Source organism: Diceros bicornis, chromosome 15, assembly GCF_020826845.1.
Source record: "Diceros bicornis minor isolate mBicDic1 chromosome 15, mDicBic1.mat.cur, whole genome shotgun sequence".
NCBI classification, from domain to species: domain Eukaryota; kingdom Metazoa; phylum Chordata; class Mammalia; order Perissodactyla; family Rhinocerotidae; genus Diceros; species Diceros bicornis.
In genome coordinates, this window is record NC_080754.1 from 42,660,941 (window position 1) to 42,677,443 (window position 16,503).

At 37.1% G+C, this 16,503-nt stretch overlaps 1 long non-coding RNA gene across 2 annotated transcripts in view; it reads left to right on the forward strand.

Annotated features, from left to right (window-relative positions):
- Positions 1-16,503, forward strand: part of LOC131414942 (uncharacterized) — a 107,193-nt gene that overhangs the window by 75,744 nt on the left and 14,946 nt on the right. Inside the window, exons 3-4 of one of the 2 annotated variants that reach the window (XR_009222267.1) lie at positions 5,541-5,607; positions 9,564-9,715. This is a non-coding gene — a long non-coding RNA (uncharacterized LOC131414942). Of the gene's footprint in view, positions 1-5,540; positions 5,608-9,563; positions 9,716-16,503 lie in introns of those variants that run through there. The other variant, XR_009222268.1, reaches the window with a different exon arrangement.

Consider the following 16,503-nt stretch of genomic DNA (forward strand, 5'->3'; position numbering starts at 1 on the left):
TGCAGCATTAAGTGTAAACCAGAATTGTCCTAAGCAAACTGGGCCACGAGGTCTCCTTATTGATACTATAGATTGGATGGAGAAAGACCTAGACCTACACCTTACAGAGGAGAATGTTGGGGTAAGGTTCTGGGGCATATCTAGGATATTGATGGGTTTGTAATGTAAGTAAGGTTCAGGACTGCTATTTTAATAAATAAAATAGACTACTATATATTGAGTCTGTTTGAAGGGAAATATATTCAATGAGTAAATTAGAGTAACAGTTTTTTGAAGTTTAAGATTGATCATCCACCAGAATAGAGTTTAAACTTATTGGAAATAAAAGATTTCCCCCTACTTAAAGTGGTTAATCAGTTGTGTCATAATGAGAAGTATTACCATATTCTAGCTAGGGAGCCTTCTGCAAAGTGCCTTCACTAAGAAGTAAAACAAAACAAAACAAAAAACCCAACCCCCCGAAAGAACAAAAACAAAAACTTCAATGCAAAATGTAATGTGCCTCTTCTTTCCTGTATTTTCAAAATAGTTCATTGCACCATTCATAGGTACTACCTTCAATTGTAACCAAATAGCATCCTTTTTGATAAAACAAAATGTTTCTCTGTACACTTTGACTTATGTCAATATAATTAAATAGACAATGTCCTGTCAATATAAATGACAGAAAATATCAGGCAAACTTAGAAGCATTTTCTTCATAATTAGACATAGCAAAATTACTGATTTTTTTTGTAGTTTCTATTCTATTTTAGCAATTTGGGTGATGCTGAGTTGTGCTGCCTCATTTGAATTGTTTCATCTTGTTCCTGAAGTAATTTTTTATTAGTTTTAATTTAGATAGAACATTCTGCCAAATATATATATATGTGTGTGTGTATACACACACATGCATAGATGCACGCACACACACACACACACACTCTTATATCCAGGGACAACAAATGTAAAAAAATTAATGAAGAACATACTTCAGAAAAGCTTGCATTTATTTCTTAATATTTTATTTTTATTTATTTATTTTTTTTTTTTGTGAGGAGATCAGCCCTGTGCTAACATCCGCCAATCCTCCTCTTTTTTTGCTGAGGAAGACGGCCCTGGGCTAACATCTGTGCCCATCTTCCTCCACTTTATATGGGACGCCGCCACAGCATGGCTTGCCAAGCAGTGCGTCGGTGCGCGCCCGGGATCTGAACCAGCGAACCCCGGGCCGCCGCAGCGGAGCGCGCGCACTTAACCGCTTGCGCCACCCGGCCGGCCCCTATTTCTTAATATTTTAAAAATAAACAATTGTCCCAAATTTGCAGATAGTTTAAAATTTTTTTCAATTTTGCTTTTTGAGGACTTTACTCAAAGTAGTGATTATATTAGTAATTATTCTAATAGGTCTCTTGAAACTTTGTGTTTTCTGTACATTTTTCACGATGCCATTTTCACTTGAAATAATTGGGTTAGATTAAGAAATGTCAATAAATTCTTTTTAGTCCATGAAGTCTCATGTCTAGCTGGATAGTTATTATATAAAATTAATTACATGGTGAAAATATTGAATTATAATTTATTCACATAAAAACTGCTGAAGAATGAGAGCTATTACGTTGATGCTTAGAATATTGACAGGCCTAAACAGACAAAGAAAAATATTTGAAATATTATTGTATCTTGGTGAAATTTTTGGTCAGTCGTGTTTTTGATGCAGAAAATATTATTAAAAATCAATTATCACTTAACTATAAAGACAATAATATCACCCATTGTATATCAAATCATGATTCTAATGAAGATTTGTGTCCTTTTGTTTAAAAGGCTGCCGAAAATCATGTAACTTTTAATTGCTGAAACAATTGCTTTTGTTCCTGTTAACAAAGGATTTTGAATCCTTTTGTTTTAAAATAGCCAAGAGTTTTCATGGGGGTTTAAATATGTCTGTCATACTGGCAAAATTTATATACCCTTTTTGTACCTTAAAATAACCAACATATACTAAATCCTATTGTAATAATGTGGAATAGTACATTCAGAGAATAAATTTAACAAGTGCACTGATCTACTTGTGATATTGTTTTCATGATTGTGTTTATATTTTCTTCATTACAGTGTAACTTGGGTGTGCCTACCATTAAGATTTACATATAGCATAGCTGTAGGAATAATTTGGTAATGCACTGGTAATAGAACACAGATAAACTTAGCATCTGTGAAATTGCATCTACTCTAATTTCATTGAGACTTGGTACTAAAGCAAATCATATGTGCTAGAGATTGCAATAGAAAAAAAATGGAAACAAGTTAGGTGTTCATTAATAGATTGCTGGTAAAGTAAATTCTGAGGTGCTCACTTGGAAAAAAGCTCTCAAATCATATTGATAAATGATAAAGAACAAGTTGCAGAACTGACATTTGTTTAAATTTGCTTAAAATATATACACATATATAAGCTTATACATGTATAGGAAATTTCTGGAAAGAGATATGTGGATTGAAGGAGAGGTTAGAGGAAGGAAAGGAGGCTTTCTTTTAATGTTATATCTTTCTGTATGACTTGCTTTTAAAAAAGTCATGAACAGCATTACCGTTATTGTTTTAAAACTGATTAAAAACAAGAGACTCTTGCAAAGATATGAAGGGACATTTTATAAAATTAATACAAATTACCAATATACCTACAGAAAAACAGATGCCAGTATCTTAACATTAGTCAGATTTTTAAAAAGTCATGCCAAAGATGAATTTTGTTTCAAAAACAATTTTGGTTGATTGATAATGAGGTCATATTGATTTCAAATTATAGCATAGTCATGGACATAGCCACAATCAATATTATTAAAACTCTCTTGAGCGCCAGTACAAAACACATTGGCTAGGTCATCTGGATTTCACTACTGATTCTGGGGCTGAAAATCATAGAGTGAATATCACAGGGTTATAAATCAAGAGAAGCCATATTATCATCTGTGGAAACATGTCTTATCTCTACTTGATTCACCAAAATCCTGCAATACTGAATCTTATCTACATTTGTTGTACAGAGCCTCTTACCAAAACTTGTCATAGTCCACATTTTTAAAGAAGTAAGTTGTCTACAATTAGATCAAAACATGAAGCATTTATGTGTAGCTTCCTCTGAGTGCTGTATATGGTATAGTCTTGTTGGTTTTTCTTGGCTTCCCAGCAATCTTTATCAAATCCACTACAGGCTATAAGACCTGTGGTTTCACAGGGCAGGCAGAGCACGTTTTCGTCTGTACAATTTATGGATAACTCTCCCAGAAGGCAGTGAGAGAAAGGAGTTCTATACTCCCTGTTAGCATCTTCAGCACTCGATCCAACTGTTTGAACAATTAGACTTGGAGTAACAGAACACATGGAAGAGAAAACAGTAACTTTCAACTATGAGATCTATATCTAAATAGTTATTGATAATGAAGAAAGCCTCAATTATAAATGATCAACAATGCTGGATTCTTGATTAGAAATACCACCAGCCATTTCAAACTAGTGGTTCTAGGCCAAATTCAGCCTGCAGATATATACATTTGGCTGGATAATGTTTTTAAAACCTTAACTTGAATGCTTTTTTAGGCCAATTATGTACACTGTAGCTCCTCATAGGCAGTACCACTTCCTAAGTTTTTATATCTACCCCTTCCCATTTACAGCTATATGCCTGTCTCCTGAAGGAATTCGAGAATGCTATAAGCTTTAAACTTGCTTTATTTCTTATCATTTAATAGTATTAAATTACAATTAAAAAGCAATGAAGGAGAGATATAGAGATCATAGGGAAGTAATCTTCCTAATCCTGATCCAGTATGGATGGAGATTTGCAGACTTTCTAGATCCGGCCTTTGCTTACTGAGCTTTCTGAGCTTCCAAAGAGTTCATTAATCATGTAAATATCAAATGACTACAGAATTAAGACCTGGAAAGGGAGAATACATATGTTAAGAAATGCTAGGTGTGTCTTATCACACAGATGCCTCATCATCAGAAATAAATTCTTGTTGTGAGTTACAGGATATTCAGAAATAATTCTGGCATTAACTGAAATGGCTGTGGCCTACCTACCCTTACTTCTACCAAAGTTAAACTGTCAAGATTTCTGATAAAAGAGGTTTTTAAGCTTTGAGGATGAGGGATTTCATTCTCTGAAATTCATTTTATTACAAGCAATCATGAGAAGTCTGGGAGGAGGGTTATCAAATCAGGGGCTCTGCATTTAGTTTTTCCACTTGCCACATTTCAATTGAGAATTTTCAGTAATTGTGCCATATAGTCTACAGTGTTCTGAGCGTTAAAGAAAATTCAAACGTTATTCTTTTTAAATTCAGGATTCTACAGCTATTGATTTACTAATGTTGACAGGGATCTACTGATCTAATTCTTCCAGGATATGGTGCAGCTTGGCTGACCCAGTTTTGGGGATGGGAGGATCAATGAGTTCCCTAAACCAAAACTTCTGAGGAAAGGGCGTTTGGAGGAATCAGTAGGTATCCTAGTTATACAGTTGCTATTAATGACTGAGTTCTTTGTTTCTGGTTTTGTTAACAAAGTGAGACAGAGAAACTGACAGATTATTCTGTTGATTGAATTTCCTGGAGACACAATGCAGGAAGCTGGGATAGGTAGTGGCTAAGTGGGTGGGCTCTGTATTTAGAGGACCAGGGATTGAAGCCTGGTTCCTTCATATACAACTGACTTGGACCTGATCTTACCCATCTCTCTCTCAAAGATGATCAGTTGATTCTAGGGAGGCAGTAAGAGGAGGGCCATGTGGGATCTGGCAGTAGACTGCTGCTTTAAATTATGCCCCTGTACCTCCAAGTTGTGTGATCTCAGGCAAGGTATCCAACCTCTCAAAGTTTTAGTTTTGTCATCTATAAGTGGAGTTAATTATAGCAAGCTTCAATTTATTTTAGTGAAAATTAAATGAGACAGTGGCAGGAACATGATAAATGTTCAATAAATGATTCTCTTCCTCCTTTTCCTCCTCCTCTCACTCCACCTCCTTCTCTTCCTTTTTAGTAGTAGTAGTGACAATAGTGTTTTAAAGGTTAATGACATAATGTTGCTGGTGAGAGTAGAATTAGACGTAGGGAAAAATTATCCTGGAAGATTCACATTTCATCCGGAAGAAAATTTGGATTCAGGGAGCATACTTGAAGAGGGAAGAGAGAGAAGCAAAGAAGATGGAGCTATTGGATGTCAGGAGTGTTATTTGGCCAGATCAATCACATCCCTAATGGGATAGGCACTGATATAATGTTTGGAAAGAAGAAGAAATCAGCTATGAACTTCAGATGATTAAAATATTAGAATTTGAGACTAGTCTCATATTTTGGTTACTTTTCTCTAGAAGGTCTCTAGCGTATTGGAAATGACGTTTTAAAGTTTGTGAAAGAATTGCTTCCTTGATATACAGGGTTCCTTTTTGAAAAACTGGACTGAATAGTTATTATTGATCTATGTTCCTATGTAACAAACATAGAACAATAAAGAGGGCCTTCTTTTTCATGAACTGATTTTCTACCCACCCCCAGCTATCCCATCAGCATTGGCCAAGTTTCCATGAATTCCTTGAGGGACCTGGTGCCTGGAAGATGCCCAGTAAGTGTCTTTTGAATTGAATCACTTGCAACATTGACATGTTCTTTTTTGTAAGAACTTTACTTCCAATTTCTTCTATAGTTTCCACTTCCTCTAAAACAAGGTCAGACACAAGTGTTTTTCTTGAATTCACACAATCACACCAGATATCAATTTCTCTTTGGTTCTATTTTGTACTTGAAACCAATTATAGGGCAGAGTTATCTAGCCCATTAACAAAATTGTGACCCATACTTGCCAAATCTAGTAGACTCCACAGTGATAGATTTTTTTTTTGCTGTGAGTACAGTTACAAATGAAGGTATATGAAAAAATATTTGCATCTAGTTGACATTATCTATCTAAGAATGAATTTAATAAAGATATCAGAGAAAATGACTATTGGTAGGGATCAGTATTTCTTTAAAATAACTAGAATTTTCTGAATATGGCTAGTTCTTTTCACCAAAGCCAATCCATTTGACAAAAAATGTGAAGCTATCCTTAAACTATAATTCTGGTATATTGCTTTCCTTAACAATTTCACTCCCTTTTAGCAAAATCATAGGCCTGTATTTGACATTTCTTATCTACGTTTTGTGTCACAAAGTTGACAACCTATTTGTCTATTCTTTCAAACCTACCTTTTAGAGATCCACTGAACACATTTCCTTTGTGGGAAATTCTGAAATTAATCACTTTTCTCCCTATCATTTTTGTTTTAAGCAGAACAATAGTTAGTTGACATCTAAACTTGCACCCTTCGGGGGCCAGCCCGGTGGCACAAGCGGTTAAGTGCGCACGCTCCACTGTGGCGGCCTGGGGTTTACCAGTTCAGATCCTGGGCGTGCACCGATGCACTACTTGTCAAGCCATGATGTGGCGGCGTCCCACATAGAGTAGAGGAAGATGGGCATGGATGTTAGCCCAGGGCCAGTCTTCCTCAGCAAAAAACAAAAAAAGGGGAAGATTGGCAGATGTTAGCTTAGGGCCGATCTTCCTCACACACAAAAAATAAATAAATAAACTTGCACCATAACTTCTTAATCCCTTCAATATTTTGTAGTCTTTTAATATACACTTTTGCCTATCATTAAAAGTCTTAATCATTCAAAAATTTCTAGTCGTGTACCTATCCCTTGATTTGCTCTTTCTACTATCTATCCATTCCTGGAGGCAGTGTGGAAGTACCAGCACATAGCACTCTGTTCAGAAAAGTCAGTGATTAATGTACAGCACAGTGATTATAGTTAACAACATATATTGTATAATTGGAAGTAGCTAAGAGAGTAGATCTTAAAAGTTCTTGTCACAAAAAAAAAATTTGTAGCTGTTTGTGGTGATGGATGTTAACCAAACTTATTGTGGTAATTATGTCACAATATATAGATACAGGAATACCTCAGGGATATTGCAAGTTCAGTTCCAGACCAATGCAGTAAAGCGAATATCACAATAAAGAGAGTCACACAAACTTCTGAGTTTCCCAGTGCATATAAAAGTTATATTTACACTATACTGTGGTATATTAACTGTGTAACAGCATTATGTCTAAAAAACCAATGTACATACCTTAATTAAAAAATACTTTATTGCTAAAAATGCTAACCATTATCTGAGCCTTCAGCAAGTCATAATCTTTTTGCTGGTGGCAGGTCTTGTCTCAACGTTTATGGCTGCTGACTGATCAGGGTGGTGGTTGCTGAAGGTTGGGGTGGCTGTGGCAATTTTTTAAAATAAGACAGCAGTGAAGTTTGCTGCATCAATTGGCTTTTCCTTTCACGAACGATTTCTCTGTAGTGTGCAGTGCTGTTTGATAGCATTTTACCCGCAGTAGAACTTCTTTCAAAATTGGAGTCAGCCCTCTTAAACTCTGCCACTGCAATGTTAACTAAGTTTATGTAATATTTTAAATCCTTTGTTGTCATTTCAACAGTCTTCACAGCATCTTCACCAGGAGTAGATTCCATCTCAAGAAACCACTCTCTTTGTTCATCAGTAAGAAACAACCACTCATCTATTAAAGTTTTTATCATGAGACTGCAGTAATTCAGTCACATCTTTAGGCTCCACTTCTAATTCTAGTTTTCTTGCTACTTCTACCACATCTGCAGTTACTTCCTCCTCTGAAGTCTTGAACCCCTCAAAGTCATCCATGAGGATTGGAATCAACTTCTTCCAAACTCCTGTTAATGTTGGCATTTTGACCTTTTTCCATGAATCATGAATGTTCCTAATGGCATCTAGAATGGTGAATCCTTTCCAGAAAGTTTTCAATTTACTTTGCCCCAATCCATCTGAGGAATCCCTATCAATGGCAGCTATAGCCTTATGAAATGTATTTCTTAAATAATAAGACCTAAAAGTCGAAATTACTCCTTGACCCATGGGCTGCAGAATGGATGTTGTGTTTGCAGGCATGAAAATAACATTTATCTCCTTGTACAACTCCATCAGAGCTCTTGGGTGACCAACTGCATTGTCAATAAGCAGTAATATTTTGAAAGAAATCTTTTTTCTAAACAGTAAGTCTCAACAGTGGGCTTAAAATATTCAGTACACCATGTTGTAAACAGATATGCTGTCATCCAGGCTTTGTTGTTCCGTTTATAGAGCACAGGCAAAGTAGATTTAGCATAAATCTTAAAGGCCCTAGGATTTTCAGAATGGTAAATGAGCGTTGACTTCAGCTTCAGGTCACCAGCTGTGTTAGCCCCTAACAAGAGAGTCAGCCTGTCCTTTGAAGCTTTGAAGCCAGGCATTGACTTCTCCTGTCTAGCTATGCAAGTCCTGGATGGCATCTTCTTCCAATATAAGGCTGTTTTGTCTACATTGAAAATATGTTGTTTAGTGTAGCCACTTTTATTATCTTAGCTAGAGCTTCTGGATAACTTGCTGCAGCTTCTATAACAGCACTTGCTACTTCACCCTGCACTTTTATGTTATGGAGATGGCTTCTTTCCTTAAACCTCATGAACCAACCTCTGCTAGCTTCAAACTTTTCTTCTGCAGCTTTCACCTCTCTCAGCCTTCACAGAATTGAAGAGAGTTAGGGCCTTGCTCTGGATTAGGCTTTGGCTTAAGGAAATGTTGTGGCTGTTTTGATCTTCTGTCCAGACCACTAAAACTTTCTCTGTATCAGCATTAAGACTGTTTCACTTTCTTATCATTTGTGTGTTCACTGGAGTAGCACTTTTAATTTCCCTCAAGAACTTTTCCTTTTCATTCACAGCTTGGCTAATTTTGGTTTGGTGCAAGAGGCCTAGCTTTCAGCCTGTCTTGGCTTTCAACATGCCTTCCTCACTAAGCTTAATTGTTTCTGGTTTTTGATTTAAAGTGAGAGATATACGACTCCTCCTTTCACTTGAGCTCTTAGAGGCCATTGTAGGGTTATTAATTGGCCTAATTTCAATATTGTTGTTGCTCAGAGAATAGGGAGGTCCAAGGAGAGGGAGACAGATGGAGGAATGGCTGGTCTGTGGAGCAGTCGGAACACACACAACATTTATTGATTAAGTACACCGTCTAATATGGGCATGGTTCGTGGTGCCCCAAAACAATTACAGTAGTAATATCAAAGATCACTGATCACAGATCCCCATAACAAATATAATAATAATGACAAAGTTTGGAATATTGTGAGAATTACCAAAATGTGACACAGAGACACCAAGTGAGCAAATGCTGTTGGAAAAATGGTGCGTATAGACTTGCTTGATGCAGTGTTGCTGCAAACCTTCAATTTATAAAGAATGCAATATCTGCAAAGTGCAATAAAGCAAAGCACAATAAAACAAGGTATGCATGTATGTAAAATCATTATATTGTACACCTAAAGCTAATACAATGTTATATATCAATTATATCTCAATAAAAAAAGAAAAAAACTTTGAGTTTAGCTCTAATTTAGAATAATTTCAACAGTGTGAAGATACAGTAAGTGTCTAATAGCTTTTGTTTTTAAATGATTCTTTCAGCAGTTCCACAGTATGAAGAAAAGACGCAGGGTAAAAAAAGAAAAGGAAAGAAAAAAAAAAAAAACCTAGTGATTTTCCTGCTTAAGGAGAGCAGCAGAGGAGAGAAAGGAGCTCTCTCATGTTATAGGCTCCAGGAAATAATGCCACTACATATCAAGTATTTACTTTTTGCTCTGTTCTATTGTAAGTTATTTGCAATGATTATCTCATGTAATCCTAACAACTAACAAAAAAAACATTTTGAGGTAATTACTTTCTCATTTTATAAATGAGGAAACTATGTCTCCAAAGGTAAGTTGCCGAAGGATACACAGCTAGTAAGTGAAGGAACTGTAATTTAAATCCAATCTGTCTGACTCCAAAGACTATATTTTAATGGCTACATTGCATTGCTTTTCTCCAAGGACACTAAATCTCCACGATCCCCACTCTTGCGTCCTTTATCACCTTGCTGCTCAAAGTATTGGCCACAGCGGCGTTACTGTTATGATTTGGGAGCTTGTTAGAAATGCACACTCTCAGGCCCTACTCTTAACCTACTGAATCAGAATCTTCTTTTTAACAAGATCTCCAGGAGCTTTGCACAATAAAGCTTGAGCTTCTAAGGCCATCTACACTTTATTTTACTCTTTAATCCTGCTATTACAGGCTCAGCTTCTAACAGGTTTAGTTGTACTTCTATGTTTCACCCATTCCACATTCATGCCTCTGTGTCTTTGTGCCTTCCTGCAGCATGGAATGTCCTCTTCCCCTCACTATCTCTGTCTAACCAAAGCCAGTACATTCCCCAGGATTTTGATTTATTCAAATGTAACTTTTTTCTTTTGTATTCTGATCAATTAGAATGAATAATTTTTTCTTCTGGATTCCCACAGTCCTTAGCATTATATTTCCACTCTAGTGTGTGATTGCCTCACCTTGGAGAAGGACGGTCACATCTGTCTTCACACCCCTACGTGCCTAACAAAATGCTTTCTTTGCCATCGCAAGTGCTCAGTAAATGTTCATTGGCTAAATAAATAAATGGTATGAAGAGTTCATCTTTCCATGCTTTCTTGCAGCTTTCGGTTTTAATGTCTTCTTTGATCTAAAGGTTATTTAGAAGCATGAATCTTAATTTCCAACTAAACTAATAACCTTTTAATTATTTCCATTTTTATTGAGTGATAAATATATATATAGACTCTATTTTTAGAAAACTTATACATGATAGATTTTTATAAATGGACATAATAAAAGAAGAAAAATGTATTTGAGAGGTGAGAAGTTTTATATACCTTTGTGAAATTTAGTTTATTTTTATATTCAATTCTTCCAATGTCATTATATTTATTACAAAATCTGTCCAATTCTGAAAGAAGTATTGTATATACATTATAATTATATTGTATTATTGTATATACATTATAATTATATATGAATTATCTAGCAAACAATATATAGATTTTCAAGGCTTCAAATGCATCCCTTGAATGTAGTATGAGTTATATTTTAAAAAACTTTTTTTATTAAAATTTTTCATCCTACTTTTAGACTAACATGCATTATGATATCTGTGTTTGAGTTGTACTATAGTTTTACTATACATTTCCTTTAGAACATTTACATAATAATTATACCATATTTCATTTGTGTGGATAAGACAATCTGATCTCCTTCACCCCCTACCCTCAAAATCCTCAACTTTCCTTAGGATAGACATGACATTATTGTCAGGGACTGTTTCTTTTGTTATGAAAGTACTAGTAGCAATTCTCCATTTTCAGATGGTAGAGTGGTCTCAGCAGTCATATCATAAGTTTATAAACTGCCAAGGAGTATCAGCTCTGGCTGCAGAATTAGCGTTAAAAAATGCGTGACTTTTTCCCTGTCTGTCTCTGTTTTCAGGTGCCACCACCGCTGTCCCTCAGCTCCGCGTCATGAGTTAGCCATGTGGTATAGCATCTGTTTGTGCACAGGACAAGAGAGATGGGACAGGGAAGTTTGGGCTAGCTCAGACCATCTGATGGCCTGGGGTCTCTGTTCTTGGGCGCTCTGGGAAGGGCAGTGGATGGGAAGACAAACTGAATAAAGGAGAAGGTGTCTAGCACACAACTATGAGATGTGACCTTACATAATAATTGAAAAGAAATGTTAGCTCCCACTGCCTAATTGGGTTTGGTTCATTTTAAAATTCTGTTTACTTTAATTAGGTTCACTGCAGAATGGGAAGCTTGCTGAGCTTGAAAATCTTCTGTCTCTCAAAATAATAAAAGAAGATTGGCTCCCTTGGTGGTTCTTTGACACTCTTTCACTCCCCTCCTCATCCCCCAATTATTTTAGACATTAGTAGGACTCTTTCCTGAGATGATCTAGGTTAAATGAAATCTGTAGTCAGGCACTTGCTTATTTCTTTGGAGTCAGCTCAAGTAAGTGTAAACACTGTTTAATCAGGCCCTGAAAAGAAACTGGGATGGGAGTGAGACTGTCCACTGAAGACCTCTTCATTCTACACTTAACAAAAAAAAACCGCTGGCTTTTTAAGCATGTAATTCAGTAATCTTTCTTTTTTTTCATAATTATTCTCATGGCTTACATCTTCTCAGTAAGGATCCTGGCAAGAAATAAGTCACACATGCAAATTGCATAATTTGAGTAGAGTTTAATAAGGTGACAATTTATAAAGGTGTAGGAGCGGGATGTAAGGAAAATACAAGGGATAATACAGAAATCTGGGTGTAATAACAATGGCCTATTGCTAGCAGGAGCTGTGGCCTTTAGTTGAGTCTCTTATCTTTGCTGGTGCACATCCCATTGAGTGTACTCAACTGAAAGCAAGAGGACAAGAGAGCTCATAGATTTATCCATGCAGGTTCATACATACACCCTTTCCCCCACCACAGAGCAGGTGGAGAGTGGATCTGGAAGGGGCGATAGCATTCTGTCTGACCTCTGCTTCCCTGAATCTTTCATAGGTTCTATTTCCTTCTCCTCTCCACTATGTACACATGCTGTCTTTCATCATTGGCTCTTCTCACTCAAAGTGTTCTTCGTTGGTGATCCTACCCTTTCTCACTTTCTTATAACTACCAAGAGTCTGTCAGTCCTTTCTGAAACTTCAGCTCTATCTCTAGAGGGGAAGATTTTTAGATTTTCTTGAGAAACCAAAACCAAAACCAAAAAATAGGTTCATCTTCCTCCAGGGCCACAATAGCTCACTCTTTATATGACAATTTTGTGGTGTAAGGACTGTGGTAGCCTGCATACTATTCATTGAGAAAACCATTGTCAACTTAGGAAACAACATTTTTCCTCTCAACATAACCGAGGAGGGTCAGGTATCCACTCTCTGACTCAGTGCTGCTATGTTTATTTGATTTGGACAGACTGTACCTGAAACTGTTGGTGTGATCAGCTAGGATTCCCGCACATTCTAGGGCTTGCAGGAGTTGAAATTAAAAAGAATTCCTGAGATATAATGTGCATAGCAATGGTAACCATATACCAGGTAAATGTCCTATAACACCGTTCTAATTCATTGGCCCAAGTATTCCAACTCTAGAGCACATACTCTTTTTTTTTAATTAATTAATTAATTTATTAATTCATTTTTAATTTTTTTCTTTTGAGGAAGACTGGCCCTGAGCTAACATCTGTTCCCATCTTCCTCCACTTTATGTGGGACGTCGCCACAGGATGGCCTGACAAATGGTGCATCGGAGCACGCCCGGGATCTGAACCTAGGCCGCCAGCAGCGGAGCACGCGCATTTAACCGCTAAGCCACGGGGCTGGCCCCAGAGCACATGCTCTTAATGTTCACCATCCTGGATATGGGAGTTGGACAGAAAGGGAGGCATCAAAGATGATGCCAAGGTTTTGATTCCAAGTAATGGGGAGGGAGAATGATGAGAAGTCACAAAGGCAACAAGTTTTGAGGGGAGGATGAAGAATTCCATTTGAATTTGTGCTATCTGAAAGAAACTGTCCATTAAGTAATCAGATATGGAGAGGGCACAGGGAACAGGGATTTTAGGAAAGAAATTGTGTCCAGTGAGAAAGATTTGGGAGTCATCAGCATAAAAGTGTCAGTTGAAGTTGTCATAAGCTTATCCCTCACAAGCGTGTAGAATCAGAAGGAAAAAGGGCTTAATTTTGCTCACCTTCACGGCTAACTACCATCTAATCCAAGACATTAACATCTTTGATCTTTTTCAGTAATCTCCTTACTGTTCTCTATTTTGGCTCCTATTCAATCCATTCTCCCACACAGCCTGCAGCCCAGGTGATCTTTTTAAATGTGGGTCTTCAAAGTTTGAAACCATCAAAGTTTTCTCGTTACACTTAGAATAAAGTCTGAACAAGGGCTTTGGAAAGTCTGTTAAGGCCTTGAATGTCTATAAGGCACATGCTTGACTTTCCATCTAACTGCATCTTACACTGTTGTCTACTTTTCTCTCTAAGTTCTTGTTATACTAGTTTTTAAAAATTTCTGGAAAACACCAAGCACTTTTTCACATCAGGGCCTTTGCTCCAACTTTTCATCTGCTGGTTTCTTTTTATCCTTCAGAGAAGTTTCCCCTGTCCCCCAAATGTAAAGAGTTCTCCATCACTACATCTTGTTCTTTTGCTTCATAGTGTTGTTCTGAGTCTAGAATTATATAATGATTTGTTTGTTTACTTTTAAAATATCTACCTTTCCCATGAGATTGTAAGGAATCTACTCAATACTCAGTGCCTACCACATACTAAATACTGAATAAGTACTTGTTGAATGAATGAATCTATATTCATTCGTCATCTGTATTAATCTACACTATAATCATCAATATTCTCTATCATTTATTTATTCTCTCTATGTTATTTATTTATATGATTCTCTGTGGATGGGTGCTAAGTAGCTGAAACTCTAAAGCCTGCCTCATTTTTTGTCTCCCCAGAGTATAAAGAGATCATTGTTACACTTTATGCAAGGAGCTGCAGATGAATTGCTGTCAAGATCAAATAAAGACAGCAACATTTAGATGGAAGACAGGAGTGACCTTCTTTCTCTATGTTCTGTTTAGAAGAAACCCTCATTTCCATAATTGGCTATGGTGTTGTCTATAAATATTATGCAAATACCTTGAGTCCTTGTAATGCAAGTTAGGTTATAATGAGAAATGAGTAGCAGTGGCCCTGAAGACAGACAATCCTCTGGGTATGGATTTTCCCAATATGCCTTTGGAGCAGTATAGCAGGGATTAGGGTTTATGAAGTAAAGGTGGGGCAGAATCTGTTCTTCCACTAGATCTCTTTATTTTTTACTTGTCTCCTACTTTTTCTGTTTCCTCTAGGGTAGACAGTGAGAGAAGGGAGAGTATAGGAAAAGGAAAAAAAGTCTTATGTGTAATCTGCCTTTAAGAGCCTCCTAATAAAGAAGGCACTACACAACCAGTGTATCCAGGCTGAGTTCTTATGACCCAACCTCAACCCCTGCCCCTAGGGACATACCCTCTTTCTCTTTCTCCTGGGTTTCTCTATTCCTGGCAGAAAATTAGATTATGTGGGGTAGCTCGAGCCTGGTTACCTTCTGTAGTCTCCCATTGGCCCACAGGAACTCACATCCTTGCCTCAGTGGGGGAAGAGTAGGCTATTACCCCTTGCCTCCTTCTCTCTTTGCTGCCATCATGGGAAGCTCCAGCCACCTTCATAATCTTCAGGTGGGTGGCAAGCATCCATTTTCCTGTTCTCAAATACTCCCAAATTCCAGGGGTCATGTAGCAGGTTCACTCTTTCTCTTAGCATTCCAACCTTGGTGGTCACACCAAGATGGTCCTCTGAGTTTTGGGGTTCAGCAAAACTCCACCTGTGGAAGTGAGATATTTGTTTCCCCTTCCCTAAGTCTTTAAGAGTGGTTCTCTAGTGCTTCTTCTATGGGGAGAAGAGAAGAAAGCCAATGTGCTCTCTTCTTCTATGAATCCCCTTCCCAAAAGTTCTCCCTGCCTCTGTCCTTTCCCCTCTGCAGTCCCTTCTCAAAACAGCAGCCAGAGTAATCCTTTGAAAAACTCAAGTTAGATTAGGTCACTCCTTTCCTAAGAATTCTCCAATGATTTCTCATCTTATTCAGAATCAAATTCAAAGTTCTTATCATGGTCTGTATGTCCACTTGATCTGTCCCTCACTATTTCTCTGATCTCATTTTCTGCTATTCCTTTCCTTTAGCTCATTCTGCTCCTTGCTTTTCCTTGAACACATCAAGCTCTCTCCTTTCCATACACCTGGAATATTCTTCCTCCAAACATCCATTTGGCTAGCTTCTTCATCTAGTTTTACTTGGATATCATCTTCTCAGAGAGACTTTATCTGAAACAGCCCTGCCCTTCTTCTGGCATCTGAGTAGTGCTGATGATGGATGTCCTGGGTTTTTAAAGTTCACAGCCATTATTTCTTTACTTGAATCTAAAATGAATATGTAATTTTTTCACTTTATTGATTTGTTTTATGTATCCATCCATTTAGCTCATATGTTCCCGGGGAGGCAGAATCATGACCATTTTTGTTGGTTCTGTAGCAAATAGGTACTTAATAAATGTTTTTTGAAGCTTGGAGAAAAATCCATATAGATGGAATAGTTTTGAAGCTCTCTAAAAGCTCACTGCAGGACATGTAATTTACTGATTTAAACACTTTGGTTATTGAAAATTATGATGAATTTTTAGTAGACTTCCTACACTCCAGTTTCTACTCTATCCCTGCCTTAATAACACTGTCAGATAGCAGTTTTTAAAGGATTGCTTTCGTCCTCTTCCTCCTTTGCTTAAAACCTTCAAAATCATGCATATATAATTGTATGTGTGTGCACATGTATGCGTGTATCATGTTAAGTTGAAGCTTGCTTGTTTATCCCTTCCTTCGCCCCTCCCTTCCTCCCTTCCTTCCTCACTATCATTTATCACTTTATCACTATCAATGAACGCCGTT